Source organism: Nerophis ophidion, linkage group LG08, assembly GCF_033978795.1.
Source record: "Nerophis ophidion isolate RoL-2023_Sa linkage group LG08, RoL_Noph_v1.0, whole genome shotgun sequence".
Lineage (NCBI taxonomy): Eukaryota > Metazoa > Chordata > Actinopteri > Syngnathiformes > Syngnathidae > Nerophis > Nerophis ophidion.
This window is the reverse complement of record NC_084618.1, coordinates 72,666,271-72,687,851: the sequence shown is the minus strand read 5'-3', so window position 1 is coordinate 72,687,851 and position 21,581 is coordinate 72,666,271. Positions and strand designations below refer to the sequence as shown.

The 21,581-nt window shown below is 40.8% G+C and overlaps 1 pseudogene; it reads right to left on the bottom strand.

Moving 5' to 3' along the window:
• Window positions 1-327: 327 nt before the first annotated feature.
• On the bottom strand, window positions 328-21,236 carry LOC133558344 (synaptic vesicle membrane protein VAT-1 homolog; annotated as a pseudogene).
• Window positions 21,237-21,581: the final 345 nt, after the last annotated feature.

The window sequence follows — 21,581 nt, the reverse complement described above, 5'->3', positions numbered from 1 at the left end:
TTTTTTTTTTCATGATATGAAAAATATCAATTTAATGTTTTAATGATGGTATAATCCAACATCATCTAAAATTGTTTAAAAAAGGTACAACACATCATGTGGCATAGTTATATAGCGGTAAAGAAAAAGTTGCCTTTATACGGAAACTGCAATAAATGACATTTTTTCCCAAGAGAAGTGTTTGCCAAGGCAGGAAATTCCGACTCTTTGTTTTGCGCAATTATCCAGAGTGATGTTGGCGAACCTTGGCACAAAAACAGGGAAGAAGCACAATATTCCTGACTTTTGCATTGATTTAACCCATTAATGACCACACTGTGCAGCTGGTTGTGTTTGGATATTACAATGATATTTATTACAAGAGAGCTGCAGAATTAGAAGTGCCTGCCTTGCAGCTGCCATTTTGTATAACTGGAATACATTCAAGAAAATAGCAATGTAGTAATATAAAGGCTTGATTGTTTAATATTGCACTATATATTTTTCTTCAAAAAGGTTTAAAAATACTGACATAAGTATTTGTAGGAAAATACAATTCTACAAAACCGTCTTACTCAGTCCCTTGTTCGTGTTATTTCTTCCCATCTGGCTCGGCACTGGACGTCATCTTCTCATTCTGCTTTTTAGGCTGAGGGAGAAGGATGATCTTGCCAATATTTTGGCGCTCGTGCATGCGCCTCATTGCATCAGCAACCTGAGCACAGAGCAGAGCCAAATAAAACAACAACAAATTACTCAATTTGGCCACTTGAGGGCAGCACAAAATATCAATCAATCAATCAATGTTTACTTATATAGCCCTAAATCACTAGTGTCTCAAAGGGCTGCACAAACCACTACGACATCCTCAGTAGGCCCACATAAGGGCAAGGAAAACTCACACCCAGTGGGACATCGGTGACAATAATGACCCAGTGGGAAATAAAATGACAACAACATACTGTAAATGCTTTTATGGCTATTTAGTTAATTAAATAGGAAAAATAAAAATAAATAAATAAATAAATAAATAAATAGGAAAAGTTTATGACAATTTTCAACTTAAATTGGAAAAAAAATATCCAGGAATGGAGTGATAGAAGTATTTCATCTTGGTTGATTAGTACAAATATAAGTTTGTAAACAAAAGTAGCCAAAAGAGTGAAGTGAATTTTATTAGTGAAGTGAATTATATTTATATAGCGCTTTTCTCTAGTGACTCAAAGCGCTTTACATAGTGAAACCCAATATCTAAGTTACATTTAAACCTGTGTGGGTGGCACTGGGAGCAGGTGGGTAAAGTGTCTTGCCCAAGGACACAACGGCAGTAACTAGGATGGTGGAAGCGGGAATCGAACCTGCAACCCTCAAGTTGCTGGCACGGCCACTCTACCAACCGAGCTATACCTGTTGGTATAGCTCGGTCGGAGGTACCTCACTCGAGGTACCTCCTCGAGTGAGGTGAATTCGCCCAAATCGGGAAAATTAGCTGTAATAACAGTACACATTTAGCTTTCTCCGCAGTTTAAAGGCCTACTGAAACCCACTACTAGCGACCACGCAGTCTGATAGTTTATATATCAATGATGAAATATTAACATTGCAATACATGCCAATACGGCCTTTTTAGTTTACTAAATTGCAATTTTCAATTTCCCGGGAGTTTTTTCTTGAAAACGTCGCGTAACGGTGACGTGTTACGCGTGACGTCACAGGTTTTTAAGAAGTATGAGCGCTGCGCACACACACAGCTAAAAGTCATCTGCTTTAACGGCATAATTACACAGTATTTTGGAGATCTGTGTTACTGAATCTTTTGCAATTTGTTCAATTAATATTGGAGGAGTCAAAGTAGAAAGACGGAGTTGGGAAGCTTTAGCCTTTAGCCACACAAACACACGGTGATTCCTTGTTTAAAATTCACGGAGGTGAAACTTTACTATGGATCAGAGCGGACATAGATCCCAACTGAATGTCAACCAGCTGGTTTCGGTGAGAAAATTGTCGCCACTTACCGGATATCAGCTGAGCCTGTGCCGCCCACACAGCTGCCGTCAACTTCCCTGAGACACTGCGCGTCTGAATAGCTGTTTTTGTTGGAGGCTCCCATTAAAATCAATGTGAATATGTGAGGAGCCTCCACACTTGTGACGTCATCGTCTGCGACTTCCGCTAGAGGCAGGGCTTTTCTCCAGTTGCGAACTTTATCGTGGATGTTCTCTACTAAATCCTTTCAGCAAAAATATGGCAATATCGCGAAATGATCAAGTATGACACATAGAATGGACCTGCTATCCCCGTTTGAATAAGAAAATCTCATTTCAGTAGGCCTTTAAGTAGTTTCTGATCGATTTAATATTTCTCTACATACATACATCCATCCATTTTCTACCGCTTATTCCCTTTCGGGGTCGCGGGTGGCGCTGGCGCCTATCTCAGCTACAATCGGGTGGAAGGCGGGGTACACCCTGGACAAGTCGCCACCTCATCGCAGGGCCAACACAGATAGACAGACAACATTCATACAATATACATAAAATAATGTTTATTGTTATACTGCGATCAGTCTTTTATACCAAGGCTAATGCTATCCAGCTAGCCCCAGTGACGTGTTTGTTAGCTTAGCATAAAACGTACGCCGTGTCGGAACTTTTTAATAAAGACATTTAGTTGTACATTGAATATTTATCATACCTGTAAATTTCAACAACATTTTTTTTTTAATGTAACTTTAACTTAATAGAACCACGCTCGTCCTTAAATTGCTAAGTTAACTTAGCTAGGTGGCGACTCAGTAGTTTCAGAATTCCTGAAAACACTCGTTATCTCGCGGCCATGTTTGTGAAATGCAATTTTATCGACACTATTAATTGTTAGAAATTGGTCCAGATTCAAGAAGCAGATGCATTTTTTGGTCGATTCTGAGATATTAAAAAATTAAAAATGGGAAAATGTTCAATGACATGTATGGAGACAAAACATTGTCATTATATCTTGACAGTGAAAAGGAATTTGTGCGTTTTTTTCAGTAATAGTTGTACTGACACTGATCAAATATATGTATGTATATATATATATATATATATATATATATATATATATATATATATATATACATATAACATCGTACAATAATTTAGGTATAGTTGTTGATACTTACTATTAAATAGTACATTAATATATTATTAGTAATATGATATATATGTACATATGAAGTTTTTATTCATAGCTGTATGTAGAAGTGGCTGGTTGTATCCGCTGCTTTAATGTCTTTAATGTCCTTTATGTTACTTGATGTTTCCCTCTTACACACGTGAGAGGGATGTGTGCTATGGCTATGAGTTGTTGTTGTTGTTTTTTTCCCCCTTGGCCTCAGTCTGGGCCCCCTCTCCAGGGCCCAGGCTTAGACCGATTTTTTAAATTTAATTTTATTTTAATCTATTAATTTTTTCTCCCCCCACCCCGCTTGTTTTCCTGTATCTAATCTTTTTTGTAAGGGGCGCTGGAAGCCGTCAGACCCATCAGCGATCCTGTTCTGTCTCCCTGTAATGTTTGTCTGATCTTGAATGGGATTGTGCTGAAAATTGTAATTTTCCTGAAGGAACTCTCCTGAAGGAATAAATAAAGTACTATCTAATCTAATCTAATCTAATCTAACAAATCCATCCATATCAAATGAAATATTCGAAACAAATATATATTTAAAACAATACCAATATTTGTTTTTCAATGTCACTTTTCAGATTTATATTTTTATATTTTATACTGTCATCTTTTTCACTACCAATATTTCAATCATCAATCAATCAATGATTATTTACATAGCCCTAAATCACTAGTGTCTCAAAGGGCTGTACAAACCACAACACAAACCACAACCACATCCTCGGTAGAGCCCACATAAGGGCAAGGAAAACTCACAGCCAGTGGGACGTCGGTGACAATGATGACTATGAGAAACCTTGGAGAGGACCGCATATGTGGGCAACCCCCACCCTCTATTTATACATACTTTGATTTAGTTTCTGTTGTAAAGCTTAATGCCATCCATCCATCCATTTTCTACCACTTTCTCCCTTACGGGTTGCGGGGGGCGCTGGCGCCTATCTCAGCTACAATCGGGCGGAAGGCGGGGTACACCCTGGACAAGTCGCCACCTCATCGCAGGGCCAACACAGATAGACAGACAACATTCACACTCACATTCACACACTAGGGCCAATTTAGTGTTGCCAATCAACCTATCCCCAGGTGCATGTCTTTGGAAGTGGGAGGAAGCCGGAGTACCCGGAGGGAACCCACGCATTCACGGGGAAAACATGCAAACTCCACACAGAAAGATCCCGAGCCCGGATTTGAACCCAGGACTGCAGGACCTTTGTATTGTGAGGCAGACGCACTAACTCCTCTTCCACCGTGAAACCATTAAAGCTTAATGGCAGTGTTTAAAACACTGTCTACAAATACTACACAATAGTGTCATTTAAAATCAAACAATTGTACACTGGTTGTACACAAAGACATTTAGTTATATATTTGTTATAATTGTGACTGTGTTTTTTAATTGGATTATCTCCTTTTGTGATTACTATATTTTGTGTCTTGTCTGTATGTGGTCTTTCTTCTACAAAATTAAACAACAGAATGAACATCCTCAAAGTGTGCTGATTCCATCATTTTTACCAGGGTAAAACTACAAACATTGTTATTATTATTGTTACTATTATTATTATTATTAATATTATTATCGACATCGGGGGCGCTACCTCTGAATTGGCAGACCGGGGTGGTGGTCCCTCTCTTTAAGAAGGGGGACCGGAGGGTGTGTTCCAACTATCGTGGGATCACACTCCTCAGCCTTCCCGGTAAGGTTTATTCAGGTGTACTGGAGAGGAGGCTACGCCGGATAGTCGAACCTCGGATTCAGGAGGAACAGTGTGGTTTTCGTCCTGGTCGTGGAACTGTGGACCAGCTCTATACTCTCCGCAGGGTTCTTGAGGGTGCATGGGAGTTTGCCCAACCAGTCTACATGTGCTTTGTGGACTTGGAGAAGGCATTCGACCGTGTCCCTCGGGAAGTCCTGTGGGGAGTGCTCAGAGAGTATGGGGTACCGGACTGTCTTATTGTGGCAGTCCGCTCCCTGTATGATCAGTGTCAGAGCTTGGTCCGCATTGCTGGCAGTAAGTCGGACACGTTCCAGTGAGGGTTGGACTCCGCCAAGGCTGTCCTTTGTCACCGATTCTGTTCATAACTTTTATGGACAGAATTTCTAGGCGCAGTCAAGGCGTTGAGGGGTTCCGGTTTGGTGACCGCAGGATTAGGTCTCTGCTTTTTGCAGATGATGTGGTCCTGATGGCTTCATCTGGCCGGGATCTTCAGCTGGAGCTGGATCGGTTCGCAGCCGAGTGTGAAGCGACCGGAATGAGAATCAGCACCTCCAAGTCCGAGTCCATGGAGTGCCATCTCCGGGTTGGGGAGGAGACCCTGCCCCAAGTGGAGGAGTTCAAGTACCTAGGAGTCTTGTTCACGAGTGGGGGAAGAGTGGATCGTGAGATCGACAGGCGGATCGGTGCGGTGTCTTCAGTAATGCGGACGTTGTACCGATCCGTTGTGGTGAAGAAGGAGCTGAGCCGGAAGGCAAAAGCTCTCAATTTACCGGTTGATCTACGTTCCCATCCTCACCTATGGTCATGAGCTTTGGGTCATGACCGAAAGGATAAGATCACGGGTACAAGCGGCCGAAATGAGTTTCCTCCGCCGGGTGGCGGGGCTCTCCCTTAGAGATAGGGTGAGAAGCTCTGCCATCCGGGAGGAACTCAAAGTAAAGCCACTGCTCCTCCACATCGAGAGGAGTCAGATGAGGTGGTTCGGGCATCTGGTCAGGATGCCAACCGAACGCCTCCCTAGGGAGGTGTTTAGGGCACGTCCAACCGGTAGGAGGCCACGGGGAAGACCCAAGACGCGTTGGGAAGACTATGTCTCCCGGCTGGCCTGGGAACGCCTCGGGATCCCCCGGGAAGAGCTAGACGAAGTGGCTGGGGAGAGGGAAGTCTGGGTTTCCTTGCTTAGGCTGCTGCCCCCGCGACCCGACCTCGGATAAGCGGAAGAAGATGGATGGATGGATGGAATATTATTACTATATTATTATTGTTGATTTTGTTAACTCCATTGTTATCTTGGTAAACTAAGAAATTAGTGTTTAGTTTTTTCCAAGGTACCTCCTCAAAGTGGTAGCAGGAGTCGATGTGAGGCCTGATCTTGCCCTGCTTGTAGAGCTCCAGCAGGGAGGCCATTGCGTCCTGAATGTGACCGTCGTCCACGTAGCTCAGGTGGAAGCCACACACGGCCTTGTTGGTCTGCATCAGCTTCATCGTGTTGATGGACAGCTGTTGTACCACGTCTTCATCATGGCCAGCAGGCTCCTCTTCTGGCCCGTCACACAGTTGGCAGCACCTGGCATAAAACATGACATATGACGTAGTACATACAATAGTTACACGGTAGATGTTAAAGTAATTTAAGTGAGTTTTACCAAAACAATGAGAGAACCCAAAGGTTTTAAACAAGTTGAAGCCCTTCTGTGTGTCAGAACCACCCAGCGGGTCCAAGACGATGTCCACTCCTGCACATAGAACCAAGAAAACAATGAAAAAAAGCCTCATTTATTTACTTTTATTACCTGACACAATTTAAAGTTATTTATTTAGCAGATTTCATTCTGGTAAATTTTATATTTTTTCCCTTAATAATTATAGGACTTTTTCTTGAAATTATGGGTGTCAACTTAAATGACATTTAGTGTACACACTAAATGCATTGTTAAAGAAAGGAGGGAAAGTATTCAGACCCCTTTAAAGTTTTCACTCTTTATTTCATTGCAGCCATGTGCTAACATCCAAAGAGTTCCCTTTATTTCTTGTTAATTTATATTCAGCACCCCATCTTGACAGACAAAATAATAATAATAGATTTTTTTTGTAAAAAGCACTTTACGTTGAGCAAACCAACCTCAAAGTGCCACAGTGTAAAAAATAGTAATAATAATAATAATAGATAATAAATAAAAAAATAAAAAAATTAAAACTAGAAACAGCCCAATAGCTAGAACCAGCATGCATGTCTATAAAAAGGCTTTTTAAAAAAGATGTGTTTTTAACACTTTTTTAAAAGCATCCACAGTCTGAGGTGCCCTCAGGTGGTCAGGGAGACTGGGAGCAGCGGAGCAGAAAACCCGGTCTCCCATTGTTCGAAGCTTTGTCCGTGGAGGTTGGAGGAGGTTAGCCTGTATGGAGCGTATGTGTCGGTTGGAAGATTTGGGGGCGAGCAGTTCCTTGAGGTAGAGGTGGGGCATTTCCATGGAGGCACTGGTGAGTTAGTAGGGAGATTTTGAATTCAATCCTGAATGGAATAGGAAGCCAGTGAAGGGATTTGAGAGTTGGTGTGATGTGGTCATGTTTCCGCACTCTCATCAGGATCCTGGCAGCACTATTTTGTATATACTGCAGCTTCTGGATGTTCTTGCTGGGGATCCTGAAAAGAAGTGCGTTGCAGTAGTCCAGCCTGGAGGAGACAAAGGCGTGGACGGGCCTCTCGGCATCAGACAGAGTGAGTGAGGGGCGGAGTTTCGCAATGTTCTTGAGGTGGGAGAAGGAGGTCTTGCACAGTTGTTTGATTTGAGCCTCAAAGTTCAGGTGAGGGTCCATTTTAACAAAAACAGAAATGTAGATATTTTTGCAAATTTATTAAAAATAAAAAACTCAAAAATCACATGAGTTTTCGGACCCTTTGCACAATACTTTGTAGATGCAACTTTGGCAGCAATTACAGAGGAATGCTGTAGTTTTAAGCGTGACCATCGGGTTCTTGGTCACTGATAAACACAGCAATGTGCAGAAACATCCTGGTTGAAAACCAATGCTTCTCATCCAACTTGATGAAGCTTGAGAGGTGCTGTAAAGAGGAATGGGCAAAACTGCCTAAAAATAGGTGTGCTAAATGTGTGTCATCAAATTCAAAAAGACTAAAGGCTGTAATTGCTGCCAAATGGGCATCAGCAAAATATTGAGCAAAGGCTGTGAATACTACATGTGATTGTTTTATTTTAAAAAATGTGCAAACATTTCTGGTTTTTTTCTGTCACGATGGGGTGCCGTGTGTACATTAATGAGAAACAATGTAAACTTTTTTGATTTCTGCAAGTGGTTGCAATAAAGCAAGGAGTCAAAAATTTAAAAGGGTCTGAATACTTTCCGTACCCAACGTTTATTTTACTGCTCATCTTGGTATATAATTTTTATTTTTACTGTATGTGCTTTTCCTTGCCTTATTGTTTTTGCTGTGAATTATTTTAAATTATGAATGAACATGTTTCATATAATTTGTGTTAAAAAAATATGTTTTTTTAATTATAATTACCTTGAAAATCCATCCATTTACTACCGCTTATTCCCTTTTTTGGGGTCGTGGGTGGCGCTGGCGCCTATCTCAGCTACAATTGGGCGGAAGGCGGGGTACACCCTGGACAAGTCGCCACCTCATCGCAGGGCCAACACAGATAGACAACATTCACACTCACATTCACACACTAGGGCCAATTTAGTGTTGCCAATCAACCTATCCCCAGGTGCATGTCTTTGGAAGTGGGAGGAAGCCGGAGTACCCGGAGGGAACCCACGCATTCACGGGGAGAACATGCAAACTCCACACAGAAAGATCCCGAGCCTGGGTTTGAACCCAGGACTGCAGGACCTTCGTATTGTGAGGCAGACGCACTAACCCCTCTGCCACCGTGAAGCCTACCTTGAAAATATGAATGAATTTTGTTTAATAAACAGTTATATTGCTGAAACATTTTAAAACACGTTATTCATAGTTTTCAGTTTGATTTATCTAAAACATGCATGAGTGTTTTTTAAAAACCTTTGCTTATCAAAGTGGATATTGGTATAACAATATTAACAACATTCTTTTTTTACTCAGAACTATGCAAAAATATGAGTAACTATTAACATGTAATTTGTTTATCATAGTTTATATTGATTTACAAATATTTTAATTTTTAATTTATAGTTTTTACAATGCCTTCTTTTAAAATAGGAACTCATGTTTTTGTAGTAAAAGTTGATATTGGTAAAAAAAAAAAAAAAAGATTGTATTGGTTTTTACTTCAATGTGTTTTAAAATATGAATTAGTATTGTTTAATAACATTGGCTTATCATAGAAGATATCGGCATGAATATATTACCAAAATTATTTATTCATAGTTTTTACGATTAATTATTAAAAATATAAAGATTTGTTTAAATTCGATTTACTTAACATAGTTGATGTAAAAAAACTCTTAATTTTTTTAATTTATAGTTTTTACTATGAATTATGTTAAAATACATATACATATTTTTTGGGGGGGAACAGTTGATACTGGTATAAAAAAATATATTTATAGTTTTAATATGAATTATTTAAAAATATTTTAAATAAAATGTGCTTATCGTAGTCGATATTGGTGTAAAACATATCAATTAAATTGTTTTCACGATGAATTATATGAAAATATCAAATAATATTTTTAAACCTTTGCCTATCATTGTTAAAGATATTAGCATAAAAACTCATTTTGGTTTGTTTATAGTTATTACAATAAATTGTTAGATGAAAATATGAATTGATATTTAATCATTATGATACAAGATGTATATGGTATTAAAAACACTGTCACTTTATTTTGAAAAAATATATATTTTTGGTGCTAAAACTATATTTACTGCACACTTTACTGTATAGCATTGTTGCAGAAGATTTAAGCACTTTTGGGGTACCTTTTATATCTGAATATAGAATATAGAATAAATAAAAGATAGCAGCCACTCACCTTTGGGGCTGATTTTACCAATTTCCTGCACGTAGTCTTTGGTGTGATAGTCGATGGGGTGAGTCACGCCGACCTCTGAGATGGTATCGTGTTTGGAAGCCGACGCTGTGCCGAAGACGGTCACGTCGGGCACCATCTGACACAGCTGGGTGGCAGCAATGCCTACGCCACCTGAGCATGTGTAAACACAAGAACTTGGAGTAAACAACCACGAAATAACCCATTAGGCATCTACTTGCGTTTCTCATACAGTATGTTGTATACGCAAAAGGACGGGACACCAGTGTAGTACTGCAATACTTGTCATTCTTCTTTAGCCAAGTACTACTTCTAAAATGTTTGCAAGTACCGTTGTTTTTTATTCGTAGTATGAGGTATACGTTAAAAATATATATTTTTAAATATACGGTAGCAAAAAAGCATGCCAAAGTACGAGTGTAAAAAAATAGATTTTCAAATATATATATATATATACATATATATATATATATATATATATATATATATATGTCTTGATTGGATTATCCAGAGAATAGTGCTCGATACCGTGGTAGAGCGCAATATGTAGGTGTGGGAAAAAAAAAAAATCACAAGACTACTTCATCTCTACAGATCTGTTTCATGAGGGGTTCCCTCAATCATCAGGAGATTTTAATGGAAGCATTCACATACAATGGTTTATATAGAGCACAGAGTGGGTGGGTACAGGCAGGCGTAGGGTGTGGTGATTGGCTCATGTGTTACCTAGGAGGTGTTTCCTTCTGTGGCGGCATGTTGAAATGATTTCACTGCGCTTGTTGAGGGATGATAAATCTGGATGATATACTCTGAAACCAATAATGAATGTAACTGTCGCAAGAAACCTGATTGCCCTCTCAACGGAAGGTGCTTACAGACATCAGTCGTTTACCAAGCAAAGGTAATACGCAAGGACATTAACACATCCGACACGTACGTAGGATTAACCGAAGGAGCGTTCAAAACAAGATGGAATAATCACAACGCCTCCTTTAGAAACCAGACTTTGCAGAATTCTACAGAACTCAGCAAACACATTTGGAACCTCAAAGACAATAATGTTGAATATTCAATAACATGGCAAATTCTTGCATCCAGCACACCTTACAACAGTGGTAATAAAAGATGCAACCTATGCTTAAAAGAGAAACTGTTTATTATATATCATCCAGATCTATCATCCCTCAACAAGCGCAGTGAAATCATTTCAACATGCCGCCACAGACGGAAACACCTCTTAGGTAACACATGAGCCAATCACCACGCCCCTACGCCTGCCTGTACCCACCCACTCTGTGCCCTATATAAACCATTGTATGTGAATGCTTCCATTAAAATCTCCTGATGATTGAGGGAACCTCTCATGAAACAGTTCTGTAGAGATGAAGTAGTCTTGTGATTTTTTCCCACACCTACACATATATATATATATATATATATATATATATATATATATATATATATATATATATATATATATATATATATATATATATATATATATATATATATATATATATATAAAGTATATTGTTGTTTTTTAAAATCCATCCCATCCAGCCAATCAGGCAAATCATTTTGTTGGTACAGCTTTTAAAGTAAAGCTGTACCGCTTTTGTTTAAAAAAAAAAAAAAGTTCCTTAGTTGCCTTATTTGAAAAATACTTTATTAAATGTTTGGGTAGAATTTTATTAAACAAAGCCAGTTTTCTTTTAAGTAATATACAAATCTATTAGTGGTGTTTCTACTATTTTATGGAGGAATGTAGTTAATCAAAAAACCGAAACCCAATTTATTGATTTTGAATCGAGAATCGGGTTGAATCGAGAATCAATTCTGAATCGAGTCATTACCCTCAAGAATCGAATCGAGTCACGTGGTGCCCAAAGATGCCCAGCCCTAATATAAAGAGAACAAGTGAAAATGTTGATTCTAACCATTCAAAACACAACAATTTGGCTTTAAATAAAAAAAAGTAGTGAGGATTTTGTGACGATCTGTCACTTAATTTCTGTTTGTTCCCTGGTTTTTGTATTTACTTCCCATCGGTGCTCTTAATTTGTAATATTTCCTGTTTTGTTCCGCGGAGCACTGTTTCTCCTCACTTGCCGTTGTTGATTGGCAGCCGGTCCACACCTGTTGCCAATCAACATAGGTCTATGGCGGCATAGCTCGGTTGGTGGAGTGGCCGTGCCAGCAACTTGAGGGTTGCAGGTTCGATTCCCGCTTGTGCCATCCTAGTCACGGCCGTTGTGTCCTTGGGCAAGACACTTTACCCACCTGCTCCCGGTGCCACCCACACTGGTTTAAATGTAACTTAGATATTGGGTGTCACTATGTAAAGCGATTTGAGTCACTTGAGAAAAGCGCTATATAAATATAATTCACTTCACTGTTTATGTTTTCACTCGAGCACTCCTCAGTGCTTGATGATAAATCTATGTTTGGAACATTGTTGCTCGACTGATTTATTTTCTGTTTTTTATGAGGATTAAAGTCACCTTACCTGCTCATCCTTCCTAGTTCTTGCATCTCGGGGTAACTAAACAGCAGTCATGCGGTTTCCCAACAGATTTTTGTGAATTACAGTCTCCCCAACACGTTTTTGTCAAAAAGTGCAAGTGTCACATTTAAGGTTACATGCAGTGTAGTGGCACTTATTTCATGACTAATAAAACATTGGCAGCACCTGACAATCTCCAAGCTACCTATTAATCACTAACAGTTATGGCAGCGTAAACCCGAGGTTGCCTGGCAACGCTGTGTCATGTTTAACCCGTTACCTGCAGCCATGTGGACCAGCACACTCTTGCCCGGCTTGAGGTTGGCCATCTCGAACAGCATCATGTACGCCGTCATGTAGTTGATGGGGATGGCAGCGCCCTCCTCGAAGCTCATGGACTCGGGCATGGGGAAGGCTCGATTGGCGGGCACCACCACGACTTCCTGCCACACGCCGCTGCGGCCTAATATGATGACACGATCCCCCACCTGAGTAAGGGGGTAGGGGGAGATTCAGATTACAACTACAATACAGCGAGTTGGTCGAGCTTTGTTTTAAGATGTGTAGCGAAGCCTAGTTATTTTGTATTTATAACAAAGCAGCCCTTTGACTTCAATCAATCAATCAATCAATGTTTACTTATATAGCCCTAAATCACTAGTGTCTCAAAGGGCTGCACAAACCACTACGACATCCTCGGTAGGCCCACATAAGGGCAAGGAAAACTTCACACCCAGTGGGACGTCGGTGACAATGATGACTATGAGAACCTTGGAGAGGAGGAAAGCAATGGATGTCGAGCGGGTCTAACATGATACTGTGAAAGTTCAATCCATAATGGATCCAACACAGTCGCAAGAGTCCAGTCCAAAGCGGATCCAACACAGCAGCGAGAGTCCTCGTTTACATACACACTGTAACTCTGCACTTGATGCCATATATGACATACAACAACGTAACATTAAGAGGCGGAACAGTGGAAATAAACACTAGCATAGCTATGTCAGCTATATGCTAACATAACGGCCACATTTCTACAGCGACATCGCGCAGGGACAAATAATGAAACTTACAGCAACCATGTTTTTAGCTGACTGGCATATTGTTGGCAATTTTACTTTAAGATGTGTTGCGAAGCCTTTTTGGTTTGTTTAAAGGCCCACTGAAATGAGATTTTCTTATTTAAACAGGGATAGCAGGTCCATTCTATGTGTCATACTTGATCATTTCGCGATATTGCCATATTTTTGCTGAAAGGATTTAGTAGAGAACATCGACGATAAAGTTCTCAACTTTTGGTGCGGATAAAAAAGCCTCGCCTTTACCGGAAGTCGCAGACGATGACGTCACAAGGATGAGGGCTCCTCACGTCTTCACATTGTTTTTAATGGGAGCCTCCAGCAGCAAGAGCTATTCGGACCACGAAAACGACAATTTCCCCGTTAATTTGAGCGACGATGAAAGATTTGTGGATGATGATATCGATAGTGAAGGACTACAAAAATAAAATTAAATAAATAAAATAAAAAGCGACAGCTCCGGGCGGCGGCAGTGTGAGTGTTTCAGATGTAATTAGACACATTTACTAGGATAATTCTGGAAGATCCCTTATCTGCTTATTGTTTTAATAGTGTTTTAGTGAGATTGTAAAGACATACCTCGAGGTCGGATGGCTGCGGTGAACACGCAGTGTCTCAGAGAGAAGCCGAGGAGCCAAGCTCACAGCTGTCTTTTAAACAGCTACTGCAGGAGGACGAATAATCCAATGATGTCTCCGGTAAGATATATATCACAATTTTCCCATCCAAAAACATGCTGGTTGACATAGAGAAACATGTTCGCTTGACCGCTATGTGTTAAAAACAAAGAAAAACCGGCTGTGTCTCGGTGCTAAAGACAGCTGCAATACACCGCTTTCCACCAACAGCATTGTTTTTTATAGTCTCCATTATTAATTGAACAAATTGCAAAAGATTCAGCAACACAAATGTCCAAATTACTGTGTAATTATGCGATGAAAATACACGACATTTAGCCGTGACCGGTGCTGAGCTAATATTTCCTGACACTCCGTGACGTCACGCATAACACGTCATCATTCCGCGACGTTTTCAACAAGAAACTCCGCGGGAAATTTAAAATTGCAATTTAGTCAACTAAAAAGGCCGTATTGGCATGTGTTGCAATGTTAATATTTCATCATTGATATATAAACTATCAGACTGCGTGGTGGGTAGTAGTGGGTTTCAGTAGGCCAATAAACAAAGTGGGTGACAAATAAACAGAGTCGGCTTTAGACGCGATTGATCACATATAACAATGTAAGATTAAAGAGTGTAAACAGGAGGAACTAAACGTCAGCAACACTAGCATAGCTATGTTAGCGACGTGCTAACATTATGGTCCTAGTTGAACTGCAACATCATGCCAGTTTAGCCTGTTCGATGAAGAAAAGCAACTTGATCCAGCTTACAGCGCCAACCTCTGTAGCTGACAGATCGTTGACTGAGCTTCATTTAAAGATGTATAGCGAAGCCTTTTTTCAACAAAGTGGTAGACATATGAACGGCATCAGTTTTAGATGTTTTCTATTACAACCAGGTAAGATTAAAGAGTGAAATGGGAGGAACTAAACATGAGCAACACGAGCATAGTTACGTGAGCTATATGTATACATATCACGGTCATCTACAAAACACAAAACCAGTGAAGTTGGCACGTTGCGTAAATCGTAAATAAAAACAGAATACAACGATTTGCAAATCCTTTCCAACCTATATTCAATTGAATAGACTGCAAAGACAAGATACTTAAAGTTCGAACTGTGAAACCTTGTTGTTTTTTGCAAATATTAGCTCATTTAGAATTTCATACCTGCAACATGTTTCAAAAACGTTGGCACAAGTGGCAAAAAAGATTGAGAAAGTTGAAGAATGCTCGTCAAAAACTTATTTGAACCATCCCACAGGTGAACGGGCTGATTGGGAACAGGTGGGTGCCATGATTGGGTATAAAAGCAGTTTCAATGAAATGCTCAGTCATTCACAAACAAAGATGGGGCAAGGGTCACCACTTTGTGAACAAATTGTCCAGCAGTTTAAGAACAACATTTTGCAACGAGCTATTGCAAGGAATTTAGGGATTTCGCCATTTACGGTACGTAATATCATCAAAAAGTTCAGAGAATCTAGAGAAATTACTGCACGTAAGCGAGGATGTGTAGGACATTCAATCCCTCAGGCGGTACTGCAACAAAAAGCGACATCAGTGTGTGAAGGATATCACCACATGGGCTCAGGAATACTTCAGAAAACCACTGTCAATAACTACAGTTGGTCGCTACATCTGTAAGTGCAAGTTAAAACGCTACTGTGCAAAGCCAAAGCCATTTATCAACAACACCCAGAAACGCCATCGGCTTTGCTGGGCCCGAGTTCATCTAAGATGGACTGATGCAAAGTGGAAAAGTGTTCTGTGGTCTGACGAGTCCACATTTCAAACTGTCGACATCGTGTCCTATGGAACAAAGAAGAAAATAACTATCCGGATTGTTTTAGGCGCAAAGTTCAAAAGCCAGCATTTGTGATGGTATGGAGGTGTATTAGTGCCCGGGGCATGGATAACTTTAAACATCCGTGAAGGCACCATTGACCCTGAAAGGTACATACAGGTTTTGGACCAACATATGTTGCCATCCAAACAACGTTATCATGGACGCCCCTGGTTATTTCAGCAAGACAATGCCAAGCCACGCGTTACAACAGCGTGGCTTTGTAAAAAAATAGTGCGGGTACTAGACTGGCCTGCCTGTAGTCCAGACCTGTCTCCCATTGAAAATGTGTGGTGCAATATGAAGTGTAAAATACCACAACGGAGACACTGAACTGTTGAACATCAAGCAAGAATGGGAAAGAATTCCACCTGAAAAGCTTCAAAAATTGGTCTCCTCAGTTCCCAAATGTTTACTGAGTGTTGTTAAAAGGAAAGGCCATGTAACACAATGGTAACAATACCCCTGTGCCAACTTTTTAGCAGTTTGTTGCTGCCATTAAATTTTAAGTTAATGATTTGCAAAAAAAAAAAAAAAAAGAAAATAGTTTCTCAGTTCGAACATTAAACATCTTGTCTTTGCAGTCTATTCAATTGAATATTAGTTGAAAAGGATTTGCAAATCATTATATTCTGTTTTTATTTACCATTTACACAACATGGCAACTTCACTGGTTTCGGGTTTTGTATATGGATCATGTTTCCTGTCCATGAGAAAATAGGTTTTTCATCAAAACTCAAGACGTTCAAAATCAATCCTCTTTTCTCCAAAACATAACAACAAGTGAGGGAGATGATCGATTTTTCTCATGTTTGTTGTCCATAGACATATGTTAAAATGTCCTTTGCACATTAGGGGACCTCTAAAGCTAAAGCAATAATACCCTGGTCTGGAATGTTGCACAAGGTCTTGCAGTATATTCCACCTCGGAAAAAAAACACATTATTTTGGAGCTATTTGGAAGGCTTCATTTGATCTGGCAAATGGCCACGGAATAAACCAGAGGTGATTGCAGGAAGGTTGACGTAAGTTCCCCGGGAGAGATGAATAACAAAAGGCACATTTTCAAAGAGGACATTTTGGAGAGGCTGACACAAGGCCGGACAAATTACAGCTGGCGTGTTGACACAACACATCTGCTTCACATAACGTGCTTCTTTGGAAACCAAGATGGCCTGACAAAAAAAGCACACAAACACTGAACGGCAAGAGATGGGCTTTGTCTAATCCCTGGAATCCATGTCTGGAGCTACACCAAGCAGCTCGAGCAGATACAATATTTTTATTACTCCAGATAAAGACTCAGAAGATTGACTTTGATCAGCCTCAAGGCCTCCATTACATTATAAATACTATCATCACTCAGATGTGTTCCTGCTCAGGGAGAAAGGTCAGGCGAGGATTAGCCAGGAAATAATGGCAACAAATAACACTTAGAAAATAAAGTTTGGTAACACATTAGTATGAAGAACATTATTTAAGTAACAAAGACTTAATTTAGAGTTACTTAAACACTAGGAGAACATATTCTAAATACCCTAACCAGGGGTCGGGAATTTTTTTGACTGAGAGAGCCATGAAAGCCAAATATTTAAAAATGTATTTCCGTGAGAGCCATATAATATTTTTTTAACCCTGAATACAACTAAATGCATGCATTTTTAAGTAAGACCAACATTTTTAGAGCAGTCTCTTAATCTTTTTAAAAACATGTTCATTCTGAAGCTAACCAATAATTAATACAATACTTTTTACCACTGATGCGACTTCTTGAACAGGGGGGGTAGAAAACGGATGGATGGATTAAAATGCATGACAATGTTTTATATTTTGAACGTTATTTTTAACATTGTGATTACCAAATGAATTATTCATTACTTATCGTGATGAGAAGCTCTGTCATCCGGGAGGAACTCAAAGTAAAGCCGCTGCTTCTCCACATCGAGAGGAGCCAGATGAGGTGGCTCGGGCATCTGGTCAGGATGCCACCCGAATGCCTCCCTAGGGAGGTGTTTAGGGCACGTCCAACCGGTAGGAGGCCACGGGGAAGACCCAGGACACGTTGGGAAGACTATGTCTCCCGGCTGGCCTGGGAACGCCTCGGGATCCCCCGGGAAGAGCTAGACGAAGTGGCTGGTGAGAGGGAAGTCTGGGCTTCCCTGCTTAGGCTGCTGCCCCCGCGACCCGACCTCGGATAAGCGGAAGATGATGGATGGATGGATGGATATCGTGTTAAGAAGAGCCACATCTGGTTCCCTACCTCTGCCCAAACCCTAACCTAATTGAGGCACGACTCTTATGGCTTACTGGTTGTATAATAGGGACATGCAAAATAAGGCATTAATAAGTACTTAATAATGACTAAATAAGACCCAATATGTTAGTAATTTGCATGTTAATAAGCAACTAATTAATGGTGAATATGTTCCTTATACTAAAGTGTTACCGAAAGTTTTAGTATAGACTGAGAGGAGACTAAAAGAAAACATTTTAGTCTGTCAGCCTAATAAATTACCTCTTTATGAAGTTTAGCCAAGTTTCAGGCACTTACTTACCGTATTTCCTTGAATCGCCGCCAGGCATATAGTATGCGCCTGCCTAGAATTACTGCCGGGTCAAACTCGTTTCGCAAAATAATTAGCGCATGCTTTGCATCACTGCCGGCTCAGGATTAACGCCGGGTCAAACTCGTTTCGCAAAATAATTAGCATATGCTTAGAATTTCCACAGGGTCAAACTCGTAACGTCACGAGTGACACTTCCCCTGTCCTCATTTTCAAAATGGAGGAGGCTGATTTCAATAATTTGAAATCGCATAAGCGAAGAAGATTAAGAGCTATTCAGTAGGATTTAAGGTCCAAGCTATTGAATATGCTAAAAAGAGCAGTAAGCAGCTGTGTTTTATTAATACACCGTAGCTGCGTGTGTCAAATATGAGTCATTAAATGACTACCGCCTCCTGGTGGTAGAGGGCGCTAGTGATCCTTCTTGCGACTACTCGGCTGCAGAAGAAGTGACAACAAGCAGCAAAAGTGAGCAGCGTGTGTTTATTTTTTCCTCTCGCTTGCACTTTTAACATGGAGGATTACATATCTAAAATAAAACAGTTTTCTAAACTGGACTTTCAATCGAAGCAGAAGGTAATAAAGGAAGAGCTCCATCGAGACAGAGAGACTTTTAAAACTGAAAAAAGATAAGGAAGACTTCTATAAGGGACGGCGTGGCGCAGTGGAAGAGTGGCCGTGTGCAACCCGAAGGTCCCTGGTTCAAATCCCACCTAGTACCAACTTCGTCACGTCCGTTGTGTCCTGAGCAAGACGCTTCACCCTTGCTCCTGATGGGTGCTGGTTGGCGCCTTGCATGGCAGCTCCCTCCGTGAATGTGTGTGTGAATGGGTAAATGTGGAAGTAGTGTCAAAGCGCTTTGAGTACCTTGAAGGTAGAAAAGCGCTATACAAGTACAACTTATTTATTTATAAACAAGTTATCGATGGTTTTGATCAGAAGGAGCTGCGCATGGACTTCATTTATAAGTAAAGCTAAGACCATAATAACGTTATTTTTATTAAATGTGCTTTTCATGATGATGTCCTTACATCACACTCAAACTTATAAGCGCAGGCCTAAATTTACCGCATGCCTTTGGTAAACACCGGAGTGAGAAGAGGTTTTAAATTAATTTGCGCCCCGGCGGCAATTCAAGGAAATACAGTAACCGAAAAAAACTCAACATTTTTAAGTGCGTTATCTTCTGCCCATGCGCACAACGCAAAACCGCTCCATTGAAGAAAAAGGGTTGCGTGAATAATAAAAACATGACGTCTTCTAAAACTTCTACAAACGTCTCCCTTGGAAGTAAAAATAAAAATAGGAAATACATTTTCGTACACAAAAATTGTACAACATTGCCAATCCAGTGGAGTTATTAGGAAGAAAAAATAAATAAATAAAGCTATGCAAATCGTTATAATCGTTATAGGGACGGCGTGGCGCAGTGGAAGAGTGGCCGTGCGCAACCCGAGGGTCACTGGTTCAAATCCCACCTGGAACCAACCTCGTCACGTCCGTTGTGTCCTGAGCAAGACACTTCACCCTTGCTCCTGATGGGTGCTGGTTGGTGCCTTGCATGGCAGCTCCCTCCGTGAATGTGTGTGTGAATGGGTAAATGTGGAAGTAGTGTCAAAGCGCTTTGAGTACCTTGAAGGTAGAAAAGCGCTATACAAGTACAACTTATTTATTTATAAACAAGTTATCGATGGTTTTGATCAGAAGGAGCTGCGCGTGGACTTCATTTATAAGTAAAGCTAAGACTATAATAACGTTATTTTTATTAAATGTGCTTTTCATGATGATGTCCTTACATCACACTCAAACTTATAAGTGCAGGCCTAAATTTACCGCATGCCTTTGGTAAACACCGGAGTGAGAAGAGGTTTTAAATTAATTTGCGCCCTGGCGGCAATTCAAGGAAATACAGTAACCGAAAAAAACTCAACATTTTTAAGTGCGTTATCTTCTGCCCATGCGCACAACGCAAAACCGCTCCATTGAAGAAAAAGGGTTGCGTGAATAATAAAAACATGACGTCTTCTAAAACTTCTACAAACGTCTCCCTTGGAAGTAAAAATAAAAATAGGAAATACATTTTCGTACACAAAAATTGTACAACATTGCCAATCCAGTGGAGTTATTAGGAAGAAAAAATAAATAAATAAAGCTATGCAAATCGTTATAAAACGCGTAAAAAGGCGCCACAACGTGTAATAATGTAATAATAATGGCTTTGTATTACTCACTTTGCGGTCCTTCACGTCTCCACCGACAGCTTCGATGACTCCCGAGGCCTCCATGCCCAGAGTGACAGGCGGGGCGGGCAGCGGCTCGTACAGCCCCTGCCTGCCCATCAGCTCGGCGAAGTTGAGCCCGCACGCCTGCACCCGAACCAAGACCTCAGCGGGCTGCAGCGCGGGCTTCTTGTAGGCTTTCACTTGCAGCTTGACTTTGTCGTAGCCTCCGTAGCCGGTGAGCACCAGAGCCCGGCACGTCTCCTCCTCCGGGGGGGATGATGATGATGACTCTCCGGCGGACTTCAGCTGCTGCGCCGGAGGACCCACTTCACCAGACATGACGGACTAACTCTGGGTAAGGTCCGGATCGATCGGGGGTGAGCCTGTTTGGGTCTTTCTCTTTCCAAAATAAAATATGCTGCTCAGTGTGGAAAGTGGAAGGACGCAGACAAACTGCTTGTCAGGCTTTAACTGCGCGTTCTTTGCACATTTCAAGCGCTCACTTTCATTTGATGGGCTCAACAAGTGTGTTGGCAACACAGCTTCCGGTTTGGACTTTCACAATAAAATTCCCTTTAAACCATCCAACTCCGGCTTCCTCCCACTTCCAAAGACATGCACCTGGGGATAGGTTGATTGGCAACACTAAATTGGCCCTAGTGTGTGAATGTGAGTGTGAATGTTGTCTGTCTATCTGTGTTGGCCCTGTGATGAGGTGGCGACTTGTCCAGGGTGTACCCTGCCTTCCGCCCGATTGTAGCTGAGATAGGCGCCAGCGCCCCCCGCGACCCCAAAAAGGGAATAAGCGGTAGAAAATGGATGGATGGATAAACCATCCATCCATCCATTTTCAATCAATCAATCAATCAATGT